General features: G+C 45.9%; 1 long non-coding RNA gene across 1 annotated transcript in view; it reads left to right on the plus strand.

Moving 5' to 3' along the window:
* The window catches only part of LOC121662065, a 37,102-nt gene extending 12,232 nt beyond the window's left edge, over positions 1-24,870 (plus strand). The window contains exon 3 of the long non-coding RNA XR_006015163.1: positions 24,110-24,870. This is a non-coding gene — a long non-coding RNA (uncharacterized LOC121662065). The remainder of the gene's footprint in view (positions 1-24,109) is intronic.
* Positions 24,871-25,616: the final 746 nt, after the last annotated feature.

Consider the following 25,616-nt stretch of genomic DNA (forward strand, 5'->3'; position numbering starts at 1 on the left):
TCTCACTTCCTTGACTTTAGGAAGGCAACTGTGACTGAGATACTGCAATGGATGTGTTGGGGACTGCGTAATTAGTGTCTGAAATCAGCGCTTAATAGCTTGTCTTCATAAATTTATTTTCCCTTCTGGAAAAAAGTGTTGATATTTTAAGCATTTTAACTGTTCGTGCTTATTTTTTTGCTTCCTTTTATGACATAAAAATTCAGTTTGGTTCATTTTGAGCCTGACTAGAAGGCGAGGTTTATTTTGGCAGCTTAGTTGTAGATCGGCCAAGAGGAAAATGAAAAACTGTAGCCTGTGGGCATTCTGCGTGTGCTTATCTCCGTCCTGCTGGAGCAGGGATAACTGTCTCCTTCCTAGGAAAGGAAAACAGGTTGAGGAGAAGCCTCACATAGTTATATTTTCTCTTTTTTTTTTTTTTTTTTACTGTAGCAATTCTGCACAAGGTCTGCTGGCAGTGTTGGGGGTGGCACAGACACACCCACAGCTCAGGGTATGCTGAAGTACTTTTGCCCAACAGAAGTTTAATCAATTTATTAAATATTTGTTTTTTCTGCTTCTAATGTTTGGAAAATAACTTGAGACTGTATATCTCTGAGTATTAATCTAAGAGTGAATCAGAAAACAATAATTTCTGTAGGCTCCTTTTTTGGTGCTATAATTCAGCCAAGGGCACACATTCCAACAGCCCGGGCACTGGGCTGGTCCCTTCAGGGCTGTGCTCTCACCACAGCCAAGGACAGGCGTTGTCAGGTTGTCCTGCTGTGATCTCAAACACCTCCCAGACTCCATTGGTGCCATCAGGACCGGCTGGGACATGAGGGGTGCAGAGGGAGCCTGGCTGCCAGCCCTGGTGCTGTGAGACCCCTCAGCTACAGCAGCCTCTGCACCCACCTTTGCTGCGTGGCACGGTGTCAGCAGAGCTCTGCTTGGGAGGGCTGGTAAGTCAGGGACAGCCAATTCCTGCTTTAACAGGACCTCTAACATTGGATGTGAGGTACTGAACGGCTTTAATTTACAAATCCCGGGATGCTCGCTCACTCTGTTTGCTTTTGCATCATCAGCTCTTTCACATGAAGCATTTTAAAGATTCGTTGTTATTAACTTTCTGCCAAATTTTATCACTTTGTGTTGTGTGCTGTTTCCCACTTGGATATATGGGAATTTTTTCTTACGAGGGATGATCAACATGTAAAATCTTAATTTTTAGGAGTTGGTACAAGTTCAAATACTATTGCTTTAAAAGAAAAGGACTCTAGTGAGACACAGAGAAGAAACTTGATGGAAAAAGTGAGGGACCTCTGTGCTTTTTGGTAGTTTTTTTTAAAGCTTCTTGCTCAAAGGCATCTACCCTGTCCTCGGAGGACTTGGGTATTGGTTTGATGTCAATTCTTTCACGAATAAACTCTTCTTTCTGTTATTCTAATCATACATGTATGCTGCTAATAAAATTCTTCCTCAGGGTATCTGGGAGGAAAACCTTATTCCTTTGTTTTGGGCCAGCCGGCGACTGCGGCACTGGTGGATTAGCAGATGAGAAGTTTATTCCAGAGAAACAGCTTTTTCTGGAAAATTGCTTTGACAGAAACCCCTCATTCTGTGACCAGAATTCACAGACTTTCAAAGTAATTAGAGGGACTTCAGTAACAAAGAAATACAGGCAGCAAATCCAACAGGAGATTTGGCCGTTGCTCCGCAGCCTTCCTGTCTGCGTGTCCCTCCTGCTGCTGGGGGGAGCAGGGAAATGAAGGGGAAGAGGAGTTACTGATGGTGCTGAGAAGCCTTTATTGCTGGGACACCAAACTCATCCATCTCCTTTAGGCAGAGCTCTGTTTTTGGGAGCAGGAGCACGAGCAGCCTCGCTGTGGAGGTGTGGTGTGGCAGCAGGCACCTGGCAGGAGCTGTGTGGTCTAACACAGGTCGGCTCCAAGGAGCAGGGCAAGAGGGCGTTCCAGAAGCTGGGCATTGTGGTATGGGATGGCACTGGCAGGGCGTGTGCCGGCCTGGCAGCCAGTGGCATCTCCCACGGGCCGTGCTTGTGGCGGGCCCCGGCTGTGTCCCGGCGTGGGGCGGAGTGGGCTGCACTGGCCACGCAGTTCCCCAGTTCCCGCTAAGGGAAGAAAGCACCCATATTTTCTTGATTAAACCATTAAAAAGTCTTTGGGGATGGGAAGGGGAAGGATAAAACCCTCTGGAGAAGAGTAGTGCTCTTTATGGCCTTCACTCTGTGGGCGATGCCCACCACCGGGCATTGTCCCCCTTCTTTTGTCCTAATAACAAACGCACACTGTGGGCTTAAGGGTTGCTGCTGGAACTGTGGGCCCCGTCAGCACCTTCCTGCTGACTCAGGGTTACTGAGAGTGTGCTGGCATTCTGGGCCAGCCTGGGCTGAGGGAAAAACAGCTTTCCTGGGTCTTTCTTGGGACTGACCCTAATTGTATTTCCTTATGCTGCCCAAGGAGGTTTGTCTCCTTCGTGCCTCTGATCCTATGGCAACAGAAATCACAGATCATGATTAAGTAAATGCAAAGTCTGTGGTGTCTGATCCACGTGTGCAGTGGTGGCAGCCAGATGGCTGGGAGTTTCCATGTGTGTGCTTTCTTGCAGAAGTTTGGGAAAAATCAATTTGCACAATCAGGATGACTCCCAGCGCAGAGTTCCTGTGTAAAGGTGAGGTGGCCTGGTGCCACCAGAGCATCTTCATCCCAGGGCCAGAGTCTGCTGGATGCCAGGCGTGTGGGGCAGGTGTGCTGAGGGGTGGCACACCACAGGTGCCCCCCCAGCCTAGCCCATGCAGGAATGTGCCCAGCAGCTTTCTCCCAAAGGAAACATGAGGAAAACATCTTGTTTTAGAGAGATATTTAATATGTTTTTCATATTTGGAAGGCAGTTAATGTCTGGGAATGTCCTTTTGCTCCCTGGCCAGCATGATTAATATTACTTTTGATCTTTGTTAAAAAAAAAAATCAGAGTAAAAGTGATTTATCTGCAAGGAAAGCAACAGCAATTATTTACTCTGTATTCATGGTTAAAGTTGCTTTCTTTTAAACATTATTTTTGGGAGGGTGAAAGTTCTTAAAAATAAACATGGTTCAAATTATTTTTAGATTAAAATACTTTATGGAAGGAGAGCTGAGTTTTAGTGTTTGAGCATTAAACCAGGTAGTTAAGTCTTTGGGGAAAACACAGATGTAGAAAGGCTGAGCAGAAATGTGCCTGGAGCTAATTACATGGGGCGGCTAACAAGGATTCTAATGAGGATGCTCCTGGGTCAGGTGGTTGTGCCCCGGTGGGCTGGTTTGCTGCCTTCCTGCCAGCCCTGTGCTGGTGCTTGGCTGTCCGTGGGCTATGCTGTGCGTGGAGCCATCCAGGCTGGTGGGCACAGGGACTGGGCACGGGGATTGGGCACAGGGTGTCCCCGGAGCAGGGCAGGAGGCACCCGCGCATCGGCTGTGCTGCTCTCGTGAAGCGTTGGTGAAAGCTGCCCTCAGCAGAGCACCATTGAGGCTTGGCAGAGGGCTATAGGTAATGTGCCGATAATTCAGGATGTGTTTGAAAAAGTTCATCAGAATTATTGCTGTAGCTTTTTTGCCTGTGAAGCTGAAAACTTCTTCTACCTGGTGTCCAGTGTCACAGTCTGACTGGGAACCACAGAACCATGGAACAGCTCAAGGTCACAGGATGGAATTTGTGGTATTTTAATTATATATTTATTATATAATTAATTAATTATATAATTATATATTAATTAATTATATAATAAATCAATTATATATTAATTTATCATGGTCCCTTCCAGAACCAGCAGCAGATGTGATGTCCTGAGGCCAGGGATGGTCCCTCTCTGCCCTGGGGAATGATGGGCTGCAAACTGGGGTCCACTCTCAATACCAAAACTAGGTGTCTGTTGGGGCTGACATCTCTCTCCATGCATCCCTCTGGGATGCTGCTGGGCTGGAGTAGGAAGAGAGAAGCGTTTTTTTGGTTCTTTATTTTTCTCAGTCTAAGTGTTTAAAGGCTATCTGAGCTCATGTGTTACCTTTGGGAGAGGTGATAACTGGTGATCCATCCATGACCCCTATGAGGGGTTTAGGATGTGCAGGTGAGAAGTGCAGGTGTGGGACTTTGGAGGCACAGCGGTTGTAGTGGTTCCCTTCTAGACAGAGAGGACAGCAGCTTTACAGCCAGTGAGGTTCTGGCCCAAGACTGTCACAGGTTTTGTACTAATTTTACGCCCAGACGTGTCTCTTGGGCAGTCAGAGGCAGTGAGGGTCCAGCTGGGCAATGAGCAGGGTCCTGTGGAAGGGGATCTCTGATCTTTGCTGGTTCTTCTGATTGCTTTCTGCCTCTGGCTTACACCATGTCTAATTAATAGTAACAAATGAAAAACCAAGACTGAGCTATTGAGTCCATAATGCATGGGTAAGCTAAAAAGATAACCCCAAGTTACTTCTCTACTTCCAGAAAATAGCCCTGAGTTCTTCATTTTGTATTAAGGCTGTTCTGGTGTGACAGCAGGTCATGTACCATAGACATGATTGTCAAAGAAAACACTGTTTATCCTTCTCATTTGATTACATTCTGTGATGAATAACAGAGATTTCCTTTTACTTACACCTTCCATTATGGCCATACAGATGTCATTTGGGTGGAAATATTGCACTGGTCCGATTATCGTGTAAAATCATCCGTGTTACTTTCAGCCTTAAAAGCCCAAAGCGAAGTGCGTCCACCCCAGTTGGGGCAGAGACTCCTGAGAATGATTCTGCAGGACTTGTGTGTATTAAATCCTGTGGAGCAAATCACAATGGGCTCATTCCCAGCTGGGGCTCTCTGGGCTTTTTCACCTCTGTAGTTACTTGGTAATACAGAAAGTGGTTTATGCTTCATATCCCTGTTCATAACCTCACAGCACTTGGCTGCAAAATCCTGTGAGGTGGTGTTGTTCTGGATGCAGGAGCTCAGGCTTGACTGAAGGAGTTTTATCGTTTCCTCTGCAGTGGCTGATGCAATTAGAGGGGTTTGGTGTAATTAGCACTATGTGACAAAGGGATGTGGCCAGAGCAAACCTATTTACTGAGCCATGACTCACTTCTGCACATTGAGGAGCCCATGACTCACTCGTGTGTCACTCTGTGACACCATCCTTCATCTACAAGGCTGCTCTGTTGAACATCTGATGATTTTGATTTTTCTCCTTGGAACTGCCTTGGCACAAGGTTATCCAGGATGAGGCTGTTGATCAGCAGCTCCTTCGGATACTGAAATTTTCCTTGTGGGTGATGCACAGTGCTCCCCAAACCCAACCTCTAGACTGCAGCAGAGATGTGTTGTGGTTGAATTGTCTTCACTTTGAGCCATCCCCATCGCACACCTGGTCCCACTGAGTGGTTGGCCCTTGTTCTCAGTGTGCGATTCACTATCAGGGTGCTTTGATTAATGCAAGTGACTCCTGCAGGGTAACATTTTCTGTGTCAGGATCCTGAGGGTCCAAACCTTCCATCTCACCTACTTTGATACAATTTTTGTTCTTTTCATTGTTAGTGTACAAAACATAACTCCACTCATAATGAGTTTATGGACCTAATGCTACCCTATTCCTAAGAGGAATTTAGATTGCTGTTAGAACATTTCTCTGAAAAATAGTCCATAAACTTCTGTTCTTCCTCAAGAGTCTCAGTGTTTGACAACTGGTTCCTCTGATGGGTTTTGTGTGTTTTGTTCTGTTTTTTTTTTAATTATACATATTCCCACTTTTGGGCAGGGAGTCTACTGGTCCCTCCCAAGCTGCTTCAGCACCACAGATGTGAATCATCTGCTTCAACTCCACAGTGAGCTGAGAAATATCTTCTCAAGAGTGCTTAGAGTTGTGAACACTGTAAATGAGAGCAGCAACAGCAGAGATATAGGAAACAGATGCTGTGGCTTCCGGCTGGAAATTCAGTGACTGTTCTGGCAAAATACTTTAGACTCATTAGATGCAAAAAGGTACTACAAACCCACACAAACCTGTCAGACTTGAACGCTGCAGCCTTACATGGTGGTGGTTACCATGCTGGCCCACGAGCTGTAGAAACTTGAATTACGTCGTGAGAATCTGTTGTCTTGAATTTGGTCAAAACATGCTCTTAGTGAGTGGCAAAATCACTTGAAGGAAATGTCAGTGATACCACAAAATCCCAGAATGGTTTGGGTTGGAAAGGGACCTTAAAGCCCATCTCATCCTACCCCCTGCCATGGGCAGGGACACCTCCCACTATCCCAGGCTGCTCCGAGTCCCGTCCAACCTGGCCTTGGACAATTCCAGGGATCCAGGGGCAGCCACAGCTTCTCTAGGAACCCTGTGCCAAGGCCTGCCCACCCTCACAGTAAAGATTTTTTCCTAATGTCCCATCTAACCCTGCCCTCTGGCAGAGTGAAGCCATTCTCTGCTGTCCTGTCTATTCCTTGTAAATAGTCTCCATCTTTCTTGTAGGCTCCTTCAGGTACTGGAAGGGTAGAAGGAGAAAAAAACTTTCCTATCAGGTGATAGAATTGTACCCACCTGGGTTTGCTAAGTCCCAGGTAGTTTTTGGAGAGCTGAGTTGGGGTCAGTACTGGCTGAATGTAAGTGATGTGGTTTAGTGATTTTATGGATGGTTCTTGCCAGTCTGCGTGGGTGTGGAAACAGACCCTGTCGCACACTCTACCTTTATGGAGTGGATAAACAGGGGTTTCATCCGCTTCCCATTTACTGGTACATTTTGTTGTCTTTGCCATGGGCATTTAAAACTGAGATGTTCTGAAGAGCCCTGCATGAAATTTTAAAGAGACGGGACCTTTCATCTGCACACCAGCAGGACACCAGATAGATGAACAAGAAAGAAAGAGAAATTGTTTTTGAAGCAATAGCAAAAAAAATAACAGTAGAAGCAATTATTTTATCAAAGGTTTATTTTCTTTCTTGTTTTTTAAAGACCTTTCCTCGGTTGAAGTTGGCTACCTTCTTATGTATGTTTGATTTGTGGTTTTCACAAGGTCCAAATGAAAAATGTCAGCTGGAAGATGTGTATTGTTAATGAGCAATCACAATGGCCCCGGTGATTTCAGTGAATTTTGGTGCTCAGAGGATTGCAAAACTCTTGTCTTGTATCCCCCAAACAGGAACACATTTCTCTTTCACATTTCACTCTGTTCCTTGACTACGGACAGACCTTTTCAAAGAGGAAGGATGAAGTTAGTCTTTGTTTGTCTTTGTTTGTCATGTTCTTGCTTGTGGTGACATAAATGGTGTTCTTTGCGGCAAGGAGCTGGACTGTGATCCCTCAGCCGCCTCTGCCAGGCCATTAGGCAGTAATCTCCACTTGGGTTGCTTTGGCTTGTGTTGGTGGCCCGACTGTGAGAAGTTCACTATTGCATTACTGCTTCCAGGTCCTTTCAAATCGCTGCTGGTTTTGATCAGTTTTCCTTTTGCTGACTGATCTCCTGCCTGCTGCTCCTCACCCTGCTGGGAGATGTTCCCCTGGGGTGATGGAAGCTCCAGCTGAACCCCATCGCCTGGCTGGGGTGGCTCTGACTTGCTCCAGATGTGCAGGTGGGATGGTTTTGGTTTTAATATTGATGGTGCTCCAGTGGGAAGGAAAATAAAGCTCCTCTCCTTGTGTGTTTATCGTATGACACACTGGGAGCAGACTGCAAATACCACCAGCTGCCCCAAGAATTGATTTGGAGCAGAGAAAGAGTTTGAGGGGAGAGCAAAGCCACCAGCTGTGACAACCCTGAGTCATGGGGAAGAAAGTAATCCATGGGGTTGGGACTGACAGCTGGGCTGGGCTTTACTCCCATGCTGATTAGAACATATTCTGGAGGAGCTCCGCTGTCCAGAATGTGCAGGACTGAAGACATTATGCTGGTGGCTTCTTCCAGGCTGAGGAAAACTCAGAGAAATCTAAAATATGAATGAACATATCTCGTGTTCCTCACTTTCAAATCTACAGACCTTGTATTAATTAAATAGGGCAAGCGGGCAGGGAAGGGGTTTGTACTGCCAGTAAATATTGGAACTGGGATCTTGTTTGAATTAGGGTGATGTCTGCTGGGCAAGAGACACCTACAGCCATATATAAGACCAAAGCTTCCAGCAGTCCATACTGACTTCCCTGAAAAGCATATTTATATCTTCCAGACCAGTAATTAATCACTCAGTAGGACTTTTTGGGACGTGAATTCACAGAATATCTTTTTGTACTGCCAGGAACCACAAAGCATGGGCACAATTAAAACTCTGATTTAATTTATTACGTAGAGGCATGGAATGGGAATGTTCTAAGCGATGTTGACAGACCAACATTTCACAACCACCTATTTTTTTTTAAATAGAAAACAAATGCTGCTCCTTACAAAAATTAAATTACATTAATAGCAGTTTTCTAATACACTGCTAAGGAAGAAAATCAAGTTTTGGCATTAATTAAGATGTGAAGAAGTGGTATAATTTTTAAAGAGAATGCATTTCAAAGTTGTCCGTTTATATAAAACAAACGATACTGCCTTTTGTTGAAATGCACTTTAAAAGTACACGGTTCTTTTGAAAAATTAAAAATAATTGCTGAAAGGCTTTTGTATGCTGATAATTTCCTTTTAGTTAATCTTGGGAGTCCCTGCAGCTCCTCTGGTGCCTTCATGTGCTATTGTCCATTTCTTGGCCTGACACTTGCAAAAAGGCACTGAAACAGATGCACTGAAAATCCACAAAGGTGATTAAATAAGTGAAAAATTTATCTTGTGACAGATTAAAAAAAAAAAATCAAGCCTCTTCTGTTATCAGAAAAGCACTGAAGAGGTGGTTGAACTTGGTCAATAAGTGCCTACATGGGCAAAAAGAATTAACAAATAGAGAGCTCTTAAGAGTAGAAGAAAAAAAAATACAATGAGATTTAGTGAATTGAATTAAAGGTAGACAAAAATTTGACTAGAAATAATGTACGTGTTAATCAGGGAAGGTGATTAATCACTGGAACAACTTAATGGCCATTATGGTGGATATTTTAACATCGAGAGTGGATGATTTTCTAAACCTGCAGTTCAAGTGCAACTATTGAGCTTTAAACTGGAAATAATACAGAAAATTCTGGTGGCCTGTATTAAGCAAAGTGTCAGATCAAATCATCACATTATCTTGAGTCCTGTGAATTAACAAGGCACTTTTGTTTCTGAATAAACACGACCTCTAATAATTTCCCTTTTCTTGAACAACTCAGTCCTACCAGCTCGAGTTTTTATGATGTTTTAGTCCATCATCATTAATTGAACAGGGATTTCTTCAGTGGTGAACCGAAGTACAGAAAATAAATGTGAGGAGCTGTCAGAAAAATAGAATAAAAATTTTTTTTGATGTTTCTGCCTTTTTGTATACTCCTATCTGTTCTTCTCTTCAATCTCCCATGCTTTGTGTGGCGGTGGCATCCCGTGTCACACGTGGTGTGATGCAGGGCTGGAGTGACACTTCCAGCTCTAATTTTGCTACCTCCTGTGCATGTCACAACATTGGCTTCTGTGTTTTATTATTTGGTGTTTATCGTATCTGCGTGTGAACGTTGTGTTAGGGTAGTGATGGGATAAACCACGAGGAGCTGGGAGAAGTGACAGTGTGGAGAAAGGGTTTCATGTTAATAAACTGCACGTAAACCTGTGCTGGTAAAAATCCTCCTCTGGCTGACCTGTGCTGCAGTGCCAGGTGAACCCAGCGAGTTACAAAGATGTGACCCCAGAGCGGGGCTGGGCGCCCACCCTCAATCAGAGAGGGCCTTTTGGAAGTGACACTGAAGGTTATCTTGGGACAGCTTTCCAAGCTGATCTTACATTTCAAGTGCGGAGGAATCCATGGATGGATGGAAAGGTAGTCCCAGAAATTAAATGTGGGTCACCATCTGCGTGACCAGAAGTTTTTATACCCCTGGTGCTGAGATAAGACCAGGCTCATTGAAGCCAACAGGAGAAGCTCATGGTGCTTTCAGCTGCCCCAAGATGATTTGAGTGCCCAAAGGTTCCCAGCTGCACTGGGAATGCTGGAGCTCAGGGAACAGAGAATAACACAGGACGAGCGTAGCACTGCCCTTTGGGTGCCAATGTGAACAAATCTGACACAGAGCAATGTATGGATGAAGTAATGGCACTTTACTGTACAAATCAATCAAATGTGATAAAAAAAGGGTAAATGTTTTAAAACCATGAAAATAATTGAGTTTGCAGAGCAAATTTGTCTGCAGTTTAAGGCTATTTTAAAATAACACGTACAGAGATCTTTCCACGAGTTTGAAGGACTCTTTCATTTCTGAACTGACCAGATACAGTTTAAAATATGTTGGAGAAACCACAAACAGATTTTAAAACCTGTTCCAGGACAAGTGAAATTTGGGTATGATTTACAGGATTCCTGGGGGGATACTTCACAGTGCACGTCTCTGTTTCTTCTGGGACTTTAGAGGCATTTGTTATCCATGTTTCCGTGTTTTAAGGAGCAGGTATTATCCCATGTACTGGTACCAAATGGTTTGGTCCTGAACTGGGAAGAGTTTTATTGCGCTGTTGATGTTGGGGTCGGGAGGCCAGGGGACACCTGTTTGTTTGGCTCTCGGAAGAACTCTGTCCCTTGATGGATTTTAGATTTATTCACACACTGGAGATTGCAGATGACAGTTTCTCTGACTTTCTTTTTAGATTCATGGTTTGCAAAGGTTTTTTTCTTAATGAGCTGTTAATTCGTAACAGTATTCACCAGTGATGTAAAATAGCTGTCTGGTGCTTTCCAAGCTGGTTTGCATTGTGCTGGAGTTCGCAATTTTTAAAAGAAGAGGATTTATTTCATCCTGAGATTTCTTTCTTAGGTCACAAATTTCATAAGGAAATTTTTTTAAACTTGTTTGTGCTTAATATTTGCCCAAATATATGCAACATCTGACCTTGGCGTGCATCGTTGTGTTTTTATAAATTAATTCTCTTACATCTAAACCCCCACCTCTGATCCTTCAGAGCCCCAGCAGTGTCATCCCGGTCTAGCACAGCTCCTTCTGCTCCCTTATGGACTTGCTCTAAAAACTGCTGGACACTCTGGTGCATAAGCTCACAGATGCACAAAGCTTGCGTTTAAAACATCTTTTGGCGTGAAATCTGTCCTCCCCATCCCCGGAAGTGTCCAAGGCCAATTTGGACAGGACTTGGAGTAACCTGGTCTAGTGGAGGATGTCCCCTCGCAATCGCTCTCATAGTCAGGTACAATGAAGAGCTATCCTGCCTAATATTTCAGTTTTTCCTGCTCAGACATTTTATGCTGTTTTGCTTCTGAGCAATACCAAACCTCTAAATAACTTCATAATTAGTTTCTGCAGTGGTGTGGAAATAAAACTGAAATGAGAAGTTAACACTCAAAGAAAGCACCGTTTTAGTAACTGGGTGAGGAATGAATGCTCAGGCACTGGAGGCTTGAGGATCATATTGTCACTGCTCACACAGGGACTGAGAAAGGAGCAGCGGATGCCATCATCAGGGAATGTCGGGATGCCGCAATCCCCACACGTGCAGCAGGTGCCCGCGCCAGCCGCTGTCGCCAGCTCGGGTTTTGCAGCAGCTGCGAAGGGAGAAGAGGGAAGCAGCGGCCGGACCTGCGGGGTCCCGCTGCCATCGGCTCGGGAGGGCACCGCATCCCCCGGGCACGCGCGGCGGGGGGAGCGCGGGATCAGACATCAAAGATGAATATAAATAGGAAAGAAGCCAGAGATAAAAAGGACCATAAGGCTGGAACAGTCCGTGGAGATATTCCATGTTTATAGCGGGGTCTGGGGGAATAATGGGTGTTTATAAATGAGTTCAAGGGGATAACGTGTATTGAAATATGAGTCCGGAGGGAGAGTACGTATTCAAAAACTATCTACTGTAAATAGCATAATAATCCCAGTATTTCATAAGCTCATAGGAAAGTATTAAATAAAAATAAATTACAAATGTCTGTGGCTTGATTGCAAATTATTTCAGAGCAAAGGGAAAGAAAGTCCTTTGCAAAATGTGGAAACCATCTTGTGTTAAACAGCACCAGAAAAAAACCCTAATTGTAAAAAGTAAATGTCAGTTACAGTTATTACAGTGGCCATGTTGTTTCCAATAACAATTTGGCATTTTATTTAGTCTGTAACAATCTACAATTTAAATTTAAAATAAAGATTTTTCTTTTATTTCCCTCTGAAGTTGTGTGCCAAGCACAGCAGAGCAGAATGTAACATCTGTTGATGATTAAAACAAGCTTTCCTATGGGCCCTGAATACAAAGTAAACATGGATTTTATCCATAGTCAACAGCATTTACAAATGTAAAGGGAGGAAGCTACTGAGTTTTTGAAGAATGAGCTGTGAGAGAGGAAATATAAGACCGGGGACGGCAGATGGCGATAATTAGTTCCATATCGTGAAAGGCTTCTATTAAAAAATAAAGAGGACAGAGTCCTGAATTATGCTGCTGGTTTATTAAAGGCCCTTTCTTTGCCATCAGCCCCTGTGCACACCACTCCGGGCTGGGATGGGTGGGCACAGCTGGTGTCCATGGGCCCTGGCGGCTGGCACTGGGCGCGGCCACTCAAAAAACAGAATTTCCAAGCTTTTCCCCAGGTAGTGCTATAAACACTCTGCTGGCAGGAGGCAGAATTCAGGAGGAATTTATTATGTGGACCTATAGGCTAGTAATCTTGCATTTTATTCTGGTTTAATTTAGATTTAGGGGCAGGATATCCAAAGTTGAAGGCTACTGAACTCGGTGATGCCCCTTGTCTGCAGCTTCTGCCCTGTTCAGTCATGCAGTGCGTGGTCCCACCTCGGGGCTCACCTCTTCTCACTGAGAGCTGCTGTGTTTTATCACTTACCAAGGGATTGTGCCTCTACTCCATATGTTTCTTGTATGATCTATGTGTTCTTACATCACTGGGTTTCACCATATTGCCCCATCCCTGCAAGTGTCCAAGGCCAGGTTGGACGGGGCTTGGAGCAACCTGGGACAGTGGAAGGTGTCCCTGCCTGTGGCAGGGGGTGGAACAGGATGGTTTTAAGGTCCCTCCCAACCCAAACCATTCTGGGATTCTATAAATTATTGCTGCTGGAACCATTTCATAGGGCTCTGCTCAGCCTGTTTGCCTTGCTTTAATTTTTTCCCCTAGTTGTATACAGAGTATGTTAAGTGAAGTGACAAAGTGAAATTCCAGTTTGCTGAGATTTACCTGCTTCCCAGGGAGAGGACAGCCCTCCTCCAGCTTCTGGGGCCTGAGCCAGCCCCAAGCTTCCACAAGAGATTTTTGACTCTTCTTTCCAATCTGGGCTGGTTTCAGTTTGCTACAAAAGTATCCTTTTTCCTTTTTTTTTTTTCCCCCGAAAGTATTTTGTAGCGTTCCAGTTCATATGTTATTTTGGAATTCATTTCAGTTTTTAATTGCAATTTCTTCTTTCCTCACTTCCATCCTCCTTCAGTTTTCTTTCCAACTGGAAGCTGTTGTAGCTGAGCTCTCCGCGCAGGCAGCCGTGCAAGCGCCTTTGTAGCCCTGCACAAACACACTGAGTGTTAATCTGGCGCTCACTCGCTTTTTTCCCGTTCCCTTCCTTCATTTTATAATTACCTGAGGTGGTAACAGCTCTTAAGAGCCTCGTCTGTCACCCTGGAACCAAACGCTTTTCATTGAAAATTAAGGAGAGGCTTCAAAAGTTTTAAGTTCTTTCAGCAATGAAATATAGCAGTCCTCCAGTAGAAAGAGCGTTTTGCTGCTGGATCCCATTACAGCGGCACTGTCGGATGCTGGTGTGCTGTTGTGGTTAGGAGGGAGCAGGAACACTGGGGGCTTGTGCTCGCTCTCACAGCCACAGCCCCCAGCGCTGCTTGCCTGGGGAAGGAACCACGGGAATTGCAGGGCTCTGTCAAGATGGGCACCGATCCCCACCTGGCACCAAAGGTGTTAGGAAAGCCCCTGGACCTGCTCTTCTCCCAGGTGTCACTGGAACCGTCTCCCTAGTGGTCTGTCTGGACATGTGAACTGTCACAGTGACAGTGGGAAAGGGCTGAGTGAGGAGGGGGTCGGGACTGGGTGGAAATGGAGGCAATTTGTCCTCATGATACCAAATGCATGCATTAAATTTAATGAAGTCCCTCCCTGTGTCACAGGTTGCCCAGGGAAGCTGTGGCTGCCCATCCCTGGCAGTGTCCAAGGCCAGGTTGGACAGGGCTTGGAGCAGCCTGGGACAGTGGAAGGTGTCCCTGCCCATGGCAGGGGGTGGGATGGAATCGGCTTTAAGGTCCCTTCCCACCCAAACCATTCTGTGATTACATGATTCTGATTTAAATTTAAAATGCAAAAAGAAAAACTGCATGGAAATCAAAATTACTTTAAAATTGCTGAAAGAATGTACAGGAAGAGTTTTAGGCAAAATAAAACGAGCTCAAACCAAAGTATGTGTCCAGATCTGCTGAGACATATGTTTTGGGCAGTTTTCCTTAACTCATAGCTTTAGCAGAGTCTTCAGGTAACAGATTTTATACTTAAATGTCCAACTACAAAGCAAAATGACAGCAGAAGCAGCCTTGCTTTTATTTTTAATTAAAAATTCAAAAGCATTACCTGAGTGGACCCCAAAAGTTAAAAGGCAGAAGGCAAATAAAATGTTATATCTCTTGATGTCTTTGAAGTTGAATCTTACAATTGCTGGATCTCATTTTCTGGGGGTTTGTGCCTGTTTGGGGGTGAGTGTCTTTGTCAGGCTGGCAGTGAAGGGGGTGGATGAAGGGATGGTGATTGCAGAGGTGTTTTTATTTTTTATTATTAAATAATTTACAAATAGACCGGCAATAGTGGGTGCAGTGAAAGTGCTGTGGTTTAAGTGACTGTATGACCTTGCAGCACCAGAGAATGCTCTTAAATAAGAAAACCCCCCCAAAACTCAGCCCTTGCTGAGTTTTGCCTCCTCTCCCATCCAGGAAGGGCACGGTGAGCCGTGGTACCCCACACTTTGTGTTTGCAGGGCTTCACTGGCTGCCTCCCAGCTTTCCCTGTTTTCCAGGCAGTAATGGCTCTGGAGGCCCAGACGAGTACTGGAGCATTTCCAGATGATTATCCTTCCTCTGCTGCCCATAGGTGAGGCTGCTGCAGAGCCAAGTGCCAGCCCAGGCTCTCTGTCCCATTATGGAGTGCTACCCGAGGGCCACCAGACTCACTCTGCCTTGCCTTTCAAATAAGCAGCTTAATCATTCTCTGCTTGCAATTAAAATTTTGAGCTGGTCACCTGCTGTAAATCTGTGCAAGGAGAATTTAACTTCAATAAAATTTCGTTTCAAGGTGGGTTTATCTGAGTGCCTGGAAGCTCAGCTCTCTGGCTGCATCAGCTCCAGTCTCCCGCGAGTGAGCATCACTCCGCTGCTCCTCTGGAAGCTCATGCAGCAGTGAGCCAAGGGCCGGCCTCGGCCTCCTTTAGTAAAAGCCATTATTCCAGCTTCTGCACAAATTGGAGTTGGGCCATAACGTGGGATGGGAACACCTTGTAACACAGATGAGCCCCTGCTTTCAGTGGATCGAGGCCAAACTTCTGTTTGGCTTCTTGTTTTCTCTGCAGGGTTGGCTGCAGTGTCACGCGGCGTTTGTGGTCTGAGGGGCAGTGGAGACAGTAGCGGTGGCTGTGAGGAGTGTCTCCACCATCACTTGTTCTTTGGCTTCCCTACTGCAATTAGGTGATAAAGCTCCAATTTTCTTAGGTTTTGCCATGCGTTTCTGTCAGTGGTGCAACCCAGTACACTGAGGCCTGCTTGAGATTGGAACAGATTGCCCAGAGAGGCTGTGGTGTCTCCCTCACTGGAGATATCCCAGAACCATCTGGCTGCAATCCTGTGCCCCATGCTCTGGGATGACCCTGCTAGAGCAGCGAGGTTGGACCAGATCACCCACTGTGGTCCCTGCCAACTGCCCCATCCTGTGATTCTGTGAGAGGATCAGCCTAAGCCAAGGATAGGATTGTTGCCCTCAAACCAATGGGAAGTGGCTCTCTGTGGTAGTGAGGATCTGGTTGGGCCGTGATAACCCGTGTGCTGTCTGGGGGCCATTTCTCAGCCCCTGCACTGGGGACAGTCACCTGCTGTCACTGGTCACCGGGGGCCAGGGCAGGGAAAGTCCTGGGAAGCTTTTGCTGCATGGAGCAGCCCTGTTTGCCCACAGGTTCTGACTCTGAGACAGTCAATTGAAACAACACTATGAAGCTAAAAAAAAAAATCAATGTTTGCTCAGCAAGACTCTGAACAAAACATTTGTGACTTGAGTTAATTTTATTCCCATCCTCTAATATTTTATTGATTAAATTCTATATTAACTTCCCTGACTTTCTGCTGACATTGACGACAGGTTAAGTAACCTGTAGTTACAGGTCCTGCTTGCTCTGGGTGAGTGTGGATATAATCTACAGCATTTCCAGAGTTCCATGATTTTCCTGCTCTGGTAACTTTTCTCCATTCCTATTGACAGATTAGGGATCTCTCCTGGCAATTCTCTTACAGTGTAGGAGCACAAGGCACCCAGAGGCTGTTAGATTTTAGATTGTTTAATGCTCCCTGTGCCTAGAAATCCTCAGATGGGTTTGCTGTCTTCATCTGATTTGAGTGCACTGGCTGAGTTTCCTAACAAAATGTTTATTGACCACTTCTGCCCTGTCTGCTTCTTTATTAATAATATAATCATATCCACCCAACAATAAACCAGTTCTTGGAATTTCTTTTGATCCTAATATCCTTGCTGTCTGAAGTCTGGGCAGCTGAGACTTTAACAACTGCCTTCTTCTGTCAGTGGCCGACACCTCCAAACATCCACAACTCTATTAATTCTTTTCTTTTCCCTTCTTGTAACATAAGGAGGTATAACAAAAGATATACCTTGTAACAAAAATTGGTCTTGAGCTGTCATTGGAAAAGGCAGTGTGGAGATGCTGACATTCCATGGATGCAGGTATCCACGCAGGCTTTTCCCTGCCCGTCTCCAGGGTCTGCTCACAGGATGTGCCAATCCCCCCTCCTCTCCTTGAGGTGTTCAGTAGCGTGGGATTGGGCATCTCCAAAGGCCTTATGAAAAGGGCAGTAGTCAATACCTGCTTTTGCCTTAAGCCACCTGTTGTAAGACTAAAAATAGAGATTTCTTGTAGTTGAGCCCAAGCTGAGACAGACTGCTGGGGAACAGAGACCATTCCCTGCCTTCTGCTCTACATTCAAGCAAAACTCCTACAGTCTTGTGTTCACTGCTCCTGCAGTCACTGCAGATGTCCAGAACAAACAATTACATGACCACTTGCCAAAATATTGCCTTATAGCAACTTTAAACTACTCAGCTGCCAGCAGCTTTTGAGGGTCTGTTGTTTCTGTAACTCAGCTGGGCTGTGTGGCACATGGAACAGGGACTTGGGCAAGAAATCTCCCTTGGGCTGGTTTTTGTAAGATTGCCAAGAGGGCAATTTCCCTTTGGATTAGTTGCTCTGAAGTTTTCTCTTTGGATGTTTAAAAGAGGTGCTCAGATTTATGGGTAAGATAATAAAGAGCTATTGCAGCCTGAAATTGGAGGGTTAAACGTGCTGTTTTCCTTCTAATCCAGACAAAGCCCAGGGGCATGGCTCTGGGGAGGGTATGCATGACTCCTGCAGGGTGAAGATTGCCGGGCTTGGCTGCAAAGAGAGCACTTGATCAGCTTTCCACCAGCATCTCAGGGTTTCCTGAGTGCTCTTTGGTGGGAAGGAGATGCCAGTGTGATTAAACTGAGAGGCAGGTTCAAAGCAGCCCCACAGATGTGGTGGTTGTAGCAAAGGGCTCTGACCTCATCCAAGTCCTGCCCCAGCATTCTTGATGAGATCCACGCAGAACTCATTAGGTGATTGCAGGAGGTACAGCAGGAGGAGTCATGTTTGCTGCAACTGCCTTCCTAATCTGCAAACAATTCCCAACAGCAACGGTGGCAACAGTGCCGGGTTGGTCTTCAGAAGGTGGCCCAGGCACTGATAATTGTCCCTGTGCTGGGGATTGGAGCTCACAGCCTCATTAGAAATAGAGGTAATAAGGTTCTCCAAAGGTCACTCCCTTTTCTTCACCCTTGGAATAAGTTGCCCAGGGAGGGGTTGGAGTCATCATCTCTGGAAGTGTTCAAGAGCCATCTGGATGTGGCACTTGCAGATGTGTTTTAGGAATGATTATGGTGGTGCTGGGTTGATGGTTGGACTTGATGATCTCCAAGGCCTCTTCAACCTTGCTGATTCTGTGGTTCTGTGGAGGCAGTAGATTCCCTATGGCAGGTTAGACTGACACAGCCCTTGTCTTCCCATGGACTTGTGTTTGAAAATTAATTTTGGGGGTACAGGTGGAAGCTCTGTCTACCAAACAGAAAACTCAACTAAAGACTGAAGACTAAGAACAGCAATAAAGGCAGAATGTTTAATGTGGTGGTGGTGGGTTGTTTACAGCCACATGGCTGGTCCTGATTTAATTCTATGCCATCTCCTTTAATCATGGCATCCCAGAATGGTTTGGGAGGGAAGGGACCTGAAAATTCTTCTTGTTCCACCCCCTGCCATGGGCAGGGACACCTTTCACTATCCCAGGTTGCTCCAAGTCCTGTCCAGCCTGATCTTGGACATTTCCAGGAGCAGCCACATCTGCTCTGGGCAACAACTTCTTAATAACTTCTAATAGTTTGAGAGATGAAGGAAACTTCATCAGACTAACTCTGGAGAATGATGAGTTGTGAGTGGTTTTATACAGGTACAATACCAGCTTATTTATAGAAGTTAGAAACAGGAAAGGGGAAAAATGAAATTCAGCCTTGAAAAATACAGATGATGTAGCTGCCTGTGTATGAAAGTACTAATCCATCACAGGTATGTTCCATGGGAAAGAACCTGAGCAGCAGTGATGCTCGGAGGTGTCTCAGGGTAACAGGAGCCACTGAGTTCGACAGGAGTTTGCAGTGTCATGTAGGAAAGATGAGCAGTTTGGATTTGCCTGCATTATAAACCATCATGGCAAGGAGCAGGAGAACCATAGTGACTCCCTTATGCCCCATGGCTGCAGCTGGGAGATTGTTCTCTCTTCTGGCACCACATCAGTGGCTTTCTGTTCACAAGTGAAAACCAGTTCACAGAAAAGCAGCAAGGAGAACTGGGGACCTGAAGATTTGACTTATGAGAAAGGATTAGGAGAGGTTAGTTGTCACAGCCTGGCTCTGCAGTGACTCAGCAGCCATGTAAGCACCCATGGCTGTGAGCAACCATGGATGGGCCCGTGATCCAGTAGGATGCCCACCCTAAAAACTGAACAGGAGGGGCTGAATTTAACAAAAGAAATGTTTAGGCAATAGTGGTTAAAAATCAGCCAGTAATGAAATCTTTAAGCAAAGGTCTCTCAAAGATGGGAGGAAACTCAGTCTCTAGAGAGTTTTAAAGCAAGGCTAGGTGATGGCAGAGAATGGAGTACAGTGAAATGCTGGATGCTGCTGAGATGTCCACAACCATTTGATGTTCCCACCACTCCCAAATGCCAAATGTGCAGAGATTCCTGTGGGCACCTGATAGCACATAGATTTTTTTGGTATTGCATACATGCAAGCTCCACTTTTTTATTTTGAGAAACCTGTATGGGGATATGAATGGAAACTGCCTCTGCAGCTCTCAGGATCCCCATGGAGTTCACACTTTCACTCCCTACTGCAGCACCCTCCTTCCTGGGCTTTCAGATGTTTCAACCATAATTTTGCATCCCAGGCCCAGATGCTGGGCGGCAGCAGCACCTTGTCTGCACGGTAACTCCCAAAGAGGTCACAAGTGTGGTCAGCCTGTTGGGAGAGCAGTGTCCAGAGGAGCTGTGGGGCAGCCAGGGAGCAGTCGGGCTCCCCAGGAGGTTCCTGTTGGACTTGACCCGTCACAAGCAATGAGGCTGCAGAGGAAATGCTGCACATCTGGCAGCCTGCTCTGGAGCAGCGTGGAGCTGTCTGGTGTAAAACAAAGCCAAATGCTCGTAAACTTACAAGACCACATTGATAAAACGCTGATATCAAGATTTATTAATGTGTTCTTTGCTCAGCCCCAGCCTCGATGCTCCTGACAGGTCAGTCAGGCGACAGCGCCGCAGGGCCGGGGCTGCTCAGAGGCACCACGGCAGTGGCTCATGGTGACAGCAGCGCTCATGGCACAGACCATGCGGCGTGGCTGGGGGAACAAGTGGTCTTTTGCATTGTACCTGGTCAGTCACTCTTCCGCTTACTGTTTTGGGATAGCTATATGGTAAACGTATGAGAAAACATCTCCACTGAGTGCCAGCAAACTCCCAACTGACGAGACGGAAACGGTGATGAAAGTGTTTTCTGCACTTGCTTCATTTCAGGCTGTGAGCTGTTAACACACTGTTGTGATACATAATGAACGAGTTTCCTTTTCCAGTGAAGGAGAAGCTGGAGGCATCTCAGAACAAGAAACTAACATCAAGTGTGTCTTAAGACACTGTCCAAGTGTGGGGGGCCCCTGTGGGCTCTGTGCTGCCCTGCCTTCCAGCATCAGGCTCTCTCTACACAAGTGGTTTCTGGGTTCCTGATCTTGTTTTGGCATGTGCAGCAGGAAGAAACCACCCCTTCAGAGCTTGGCTTGGGAAAAAGAGAGAAAAGGAGTATTTGAGATGGAGGTTAAAGCATAGGGCCCTTTCCACGTGTGGGTCCCTTACCCAGCCCTCAGGGGTGGCCCTCAGAAGTTACTCTGGAAATCCTAAGGTCTGGGATGGGGGCCAGGAGACACTTAGGAAAGGAGGAGTTGTGCCGAGTGTCTATCCAGGAGCAGCTGACCTGTCTGGCACAGACAGTGCCCACAGGAGGGTCTGTGCAGGGCACTCAGCTCCAGGGTGAGGGCAGGTCCCACCCGGGGCACGGCTGTGTGTGTCCAGGTGCCCGGGGAAAGCTCTGCTCAGCGCCCGGGCAGGAGCACTGACTCTGCTTGGATAAACGGGCAGCTTTGTGGGCTGCTGCTCTTCTCTGTTCCAGAGCAGCCCAGCGTTCCCTTGCACACAGGCCCTGCTTTGTTCAAGTATTCATCCTCTGCCTGAATTATTTATTTATTCATTTTTTCACCCTTCATTTTTCCTTCTGTCTTTCCTCTGCTGGTGCCAGATGAATTCCTGTTTCTCCAGCATCTCAGCAGGGCAGGGATTAATGTGGCTGGAGCATGGCTGCAGCCGTGCGGGGCAGCAGAGTGACCTCCTCTTGGAAAAAAAAAGGAAAAGAAAAAGGAAAGTATCCAGTAGTTAGAAAGAGGGGGGAAAAAACTCTGGGTGCCTCTTGTTCCTTTTAACTGCAGACCTGTTTTCAGCACCTCCAACCCCCTCAGAGAGAAAAATATAATGAAAATCTTTAGCAGAAGATAACATCAAGAGTGCAAATATCGAGTTGTATTGAAAGAAACTGCAAGCTCTGAACCCAAAAGCGCGTAAACTTTGAGAGCTTGGCTGAGGCTGTCAATGCTGAGCTTGTTCTCACAGCTCTGGTTGTTCAAGCCCCAGGATGCGGGAGGAAGTGTCTCCTTTCCTGTTGTCCTTCTGCTAATGGCATGATGAATTCTGATTACACTGCAGTTGCATCCCAGCACTGTGGAAGGCCACGGTAACTATTTGGGACATCAGTTTTCCTTCTGCCAACTTTCAGGAGCATTTTATAGGATTAATATTCAATAAAACCCCCTTAACATTAAAAAAATGCTTAGTCCCCCAATTGTTATTAAATTCTTTTCCTGTGCCATAATGCGGCTGCTTTGATGTAAAGTCCTGCAGTTTCTGGAAGGAGCCGGCATGATTACGCTAATGTGCAGTGCTCTTTCTGCTATTCCTATAGGGAAAATAAACCCCACATTAGTTCCATATTAGTACCTGACTTGGAGAAGTTAAAAAGTGCCAGAAAAAGGTTAACCAGAGTCAAGTACACATAAGAGAGCTGTGATTATTAGTGTTAGGGGAGCCATTTGAAAAAAACATTTCTGCTCTTACAGAAGAATTTATTGGTGTCTTTGCTTCTGGCTGCTTTATGCATTTTAATAAAGCAGTAGCAGCAATACCGGGGGGGAGTTGGTTGTGCCTGGTCCAAAGAAGGAGTTTCTCTGTGTGATGTTGCCCCTTGTGCCCAGCCAGGGGCTGCCTTCCGTGTGGGGGGAGCCCAGGGATGAGCCTGCCATCCAGCACCATCCAGGAGTTCACATTCCCGAATGCTGGTGCAGTGCAGGCTCTCCCACTGCTAGCACACCAAGGGGATCCTTCTGGAGAGCCAGTGAAACCAAGGCAGTAATTGCTTTGTGCGGTGTAAGTGTTAAAAGTTACATCCAGCCTACAAGCAGCTTTGGCAATTTCCCTGCCAAACGTCTGGGGTTATTTGGAAAACGTGCTCTGTTGAAAGTAGCCCCAGTCCAAGATCCACCTCTGCAATGGGGTAAAATGCTGGGTCTGGATGCAGCTGGGGCCAGAAAAGCCTTTTTGGTGGGAGAAACAGTAGAATGTTTTTTGTGTGTGGGGAGGGTTTGTGCTCCCCTGAGGTACCGACTGACCTGGAGTAAGTTCTTTGCTGTCATTTAGCTGTGGAAATGTTACACTTTTAATTTCATCACACAGACCGGTCATTTATTCATGGAAAACTCTGATTCTCTTTAACCTTCACACCTACAACTTAATAATAACACAATTTAACCACGTTAGAGGGTGTTGAGGCCCTGGCACAGGTTGTGCAGAGAAGCTGTGGCTGCCCCATCCCTGGAAGTGTCCAAGGCCAGGTTGGATGGGGCTTGGAGCAGCCTGTATGATGGAAGGTGTCCCTGCCCATGGCAGGGGGTGGTACTGGGTGAGCTTTCAGGTCCCTTCCAACCCAATCAAGCTGGGATTCTCTGGTTCTATGATAATAAAAATTGGGGGTGCAGCCTGAGGGCCAGGTTTTGCTGCATGATCTATATTCCCTCTCTTGAGCTGTTTACCTTTCTGGAAGTGTTCTGTGTGTTTTCACACACGGATTCTGCTCTGGGGATCCCATTGTCTGTTCCTGTAGCGCTGGTTTCTCGGCAGTGATAATTCCTCACAGGTTGTGTAACAGTCCCATTCATCCATTTGGGGAGAGTGGGAAGATTTTGCTTTGCAGGCCTGTAAGCCCATCTGCACTCCCACATCTGGAAAGGCTCATGCCGTCTGTCATGTTAGTGCACTGGGACAAGACTTCTGATGGAAACACTTAATTCTCAAAGCACTGCTGGATAATGATAAATCCTTTGTGAAACGTGGATTTGCATTTAAGATTCTTTCGTGCTCCCATTGTCTGTGGGACATTTTACTCAGCTTCATTTCCACTGTCCCACGTATAAACTCCTAATCCCCTCTCCTGATGCTTCAGCTTGAGCTGATACTTCTCTGTTACTCCTTCATTTCTGTGGTTTTCAGAGCCCAGGCTCCGTCTCAGCCCTCTTCCCTTCCCCTGCAATCCTCGCCAGTTTTCTCCTGTTCTCCACTGCTGCTTTACTGGGCTGTCCCATCTCACAGTCCCCGAGTCCCCTCCTCCCCACCTGGCCCTGCTCACCACCGGAGCAGCTCCCACTGCAGGTGCAGTGCCAGACGTGCTGCTGGCCCTTGGTGTGGGTCAGGCACAAGGAGAAACACAAAAGGGCACACTGGTAAATGCAGATCGTGTCCAGTGACCCCAGTTCCCAGGAGCATCCCGGCATCTCCCGGATGTGGGAGCGATGCAGCAGTGAATGCGGCTGGCAGACGGAAGGAGCCGAGCGGCTGTTATCCCTCCAGAGGGCAAGGCAGCAATTCAGAACAACCTTGGGAAGTTTGCAAAACAGCTGGAAATTACAGAGTTGAAATTCAGTTAGGAGAGACCCAAGCCTCCATACTTATTCATTCATTTATTTCCCCTTCCTGAGCATGGACTGGAGAGAAACTGGCTGGACAAACCAGCCCCTCTTCACAAAAAGCAGCCTGAAATCAAAGAGGGAAATAAACTGCTGGGTCCTTAATGATGGGCTGGAGGCAGAATTTTATTTCATACTTTGTCCCTGCAATTTCCCCCTTTGTTTTACAGGGTGTGACTTTACCAAAAATAGTCAAAGGAAGAAAATAAAATTGAAAACTTCTGGGAACAAGCCAAGTTTTCCATGCTGAAAATCAATTATTGCCCAATACTTTCAAGGCGAGACCCCCATGCTCTGGCATTAAGCCAGTTCACCCACCTTCACCTGCTTTGTACTTTATTCACAAGAGTCAAAGATCCTGACGATAAAAGTCTTTATTTCAGGAGAGTTTTGAGTTTCAAGGCATGGCTGGTTCTTCTGGTCAGAACTGCCAGTGGAGGAAAGTGACTTCTTCCCTTGCTCCATATGTTGTTCAGCGTGACCAACAACAAATACAATCATTCCATGAAATAAAATGATTGCTTTTGGAAGGAATTGCAAGGTGGCAGAATTAGACAGTGGCCATTTTAAAGGTTACTTTACTACGCCGGAGCTGCGAAAGATGGAAGTAATTTATTTCCTCTTGGTAATGTTCCTTTCTGGCCAAGCAATTTATCAGAAATGTTAATCCAACAAGCATAAGTGTGTATGTGGTGGGAGGAGGGAGGGGAGCAGAGGAAGGAGAGGGAGAAGGCATTTAAAATTAGCTTCGAAATACTGTACATCTCATTAAAAATGTAATCATGCATAAAATGAGATCAATGAAAATTTATCTAAAAGTGCAAGGAAAAGGCGTTTTCTGGTGTGATACTGGGTATAATAGTCAGGATTTTAATTTAGTCAGTTTGCAACAAAAAATCCCTCCAGGCTAAATAAACCAGTTTCCCTCTCAGTTATTGTCTGGACAGCTAATTTTCTGCACCTTTCCTTCTAATACTCAACCTTATCTCTTGCTGGATAGAGGTTTCAATATACTGCAGAGTTTGTTTTCTTTACATTTTCTATTACTGCAATTTAATTTGCATGATAAATGATGAGAGGTAGAAAGATGATAAAAAGAAGCAGAACATTTCTTTATTAATTTTGTTTAAATTAGTGTAACTTTTCCCTGACTGTGCTTTTTACCCAGAAAGCCTATATAGAAATTATTTTAAGTCTCTGTATTGCAGTTAGAAAACATTTAATACTTGACAATAAGCTCCTGCCTCCCGTTCCAGGGTGCACTTTCTTACTGTCATGTTTTCTTCCTACTTTGCCCTGTGTCTTATGATACTTCTGGACCAGTTTGGTCACATCCTAAGGTGCCTCCAAAAGAGCTGGAGAGGGACGCTGGACAAGGGCCTGGACTGCCAGGACAAGGGGGAATGGCTTCCCACTGCCAGAGATAAATGTGGAACCTGTTGCTGAAGAGGTTCCTCTCCTTGCTGCTGGCTGTTCAGTGCTTAACTCACTGCTGACTTGCAGCTTCCAGAGGGGCTGGAGGAGATCTCCTTTCCTGCCAGGGATCTGCTTCAGAAGGACCTACATCGGGGCTGTTTCTTGGGTCAGCCTTTGGCTTGTCCATCCATGCAGGAGTGGTGGCTGTTCTTTCTCCACTGCATCGTTCATGGAGCACTCAGCCAGTTTTCCCTGTTGGGT

The sequence above is a fragment of the Corvus kubaryi genome, unplaced genomic scaffold, assembly GCF_017639235.1.
Source record: "Corvus kubaryi isolate FWS band 111438036 unplaced genomic scaffold, C.kubaryi_AGA036_p1.0 37225, whole genome shotgun sequence".
NCBI classification, from domain to species: Eukaryota; Metazoa; Chordata; class Aves; order Passeriformes; family Corvidae; genus Corvus; species Corvus kubaryi.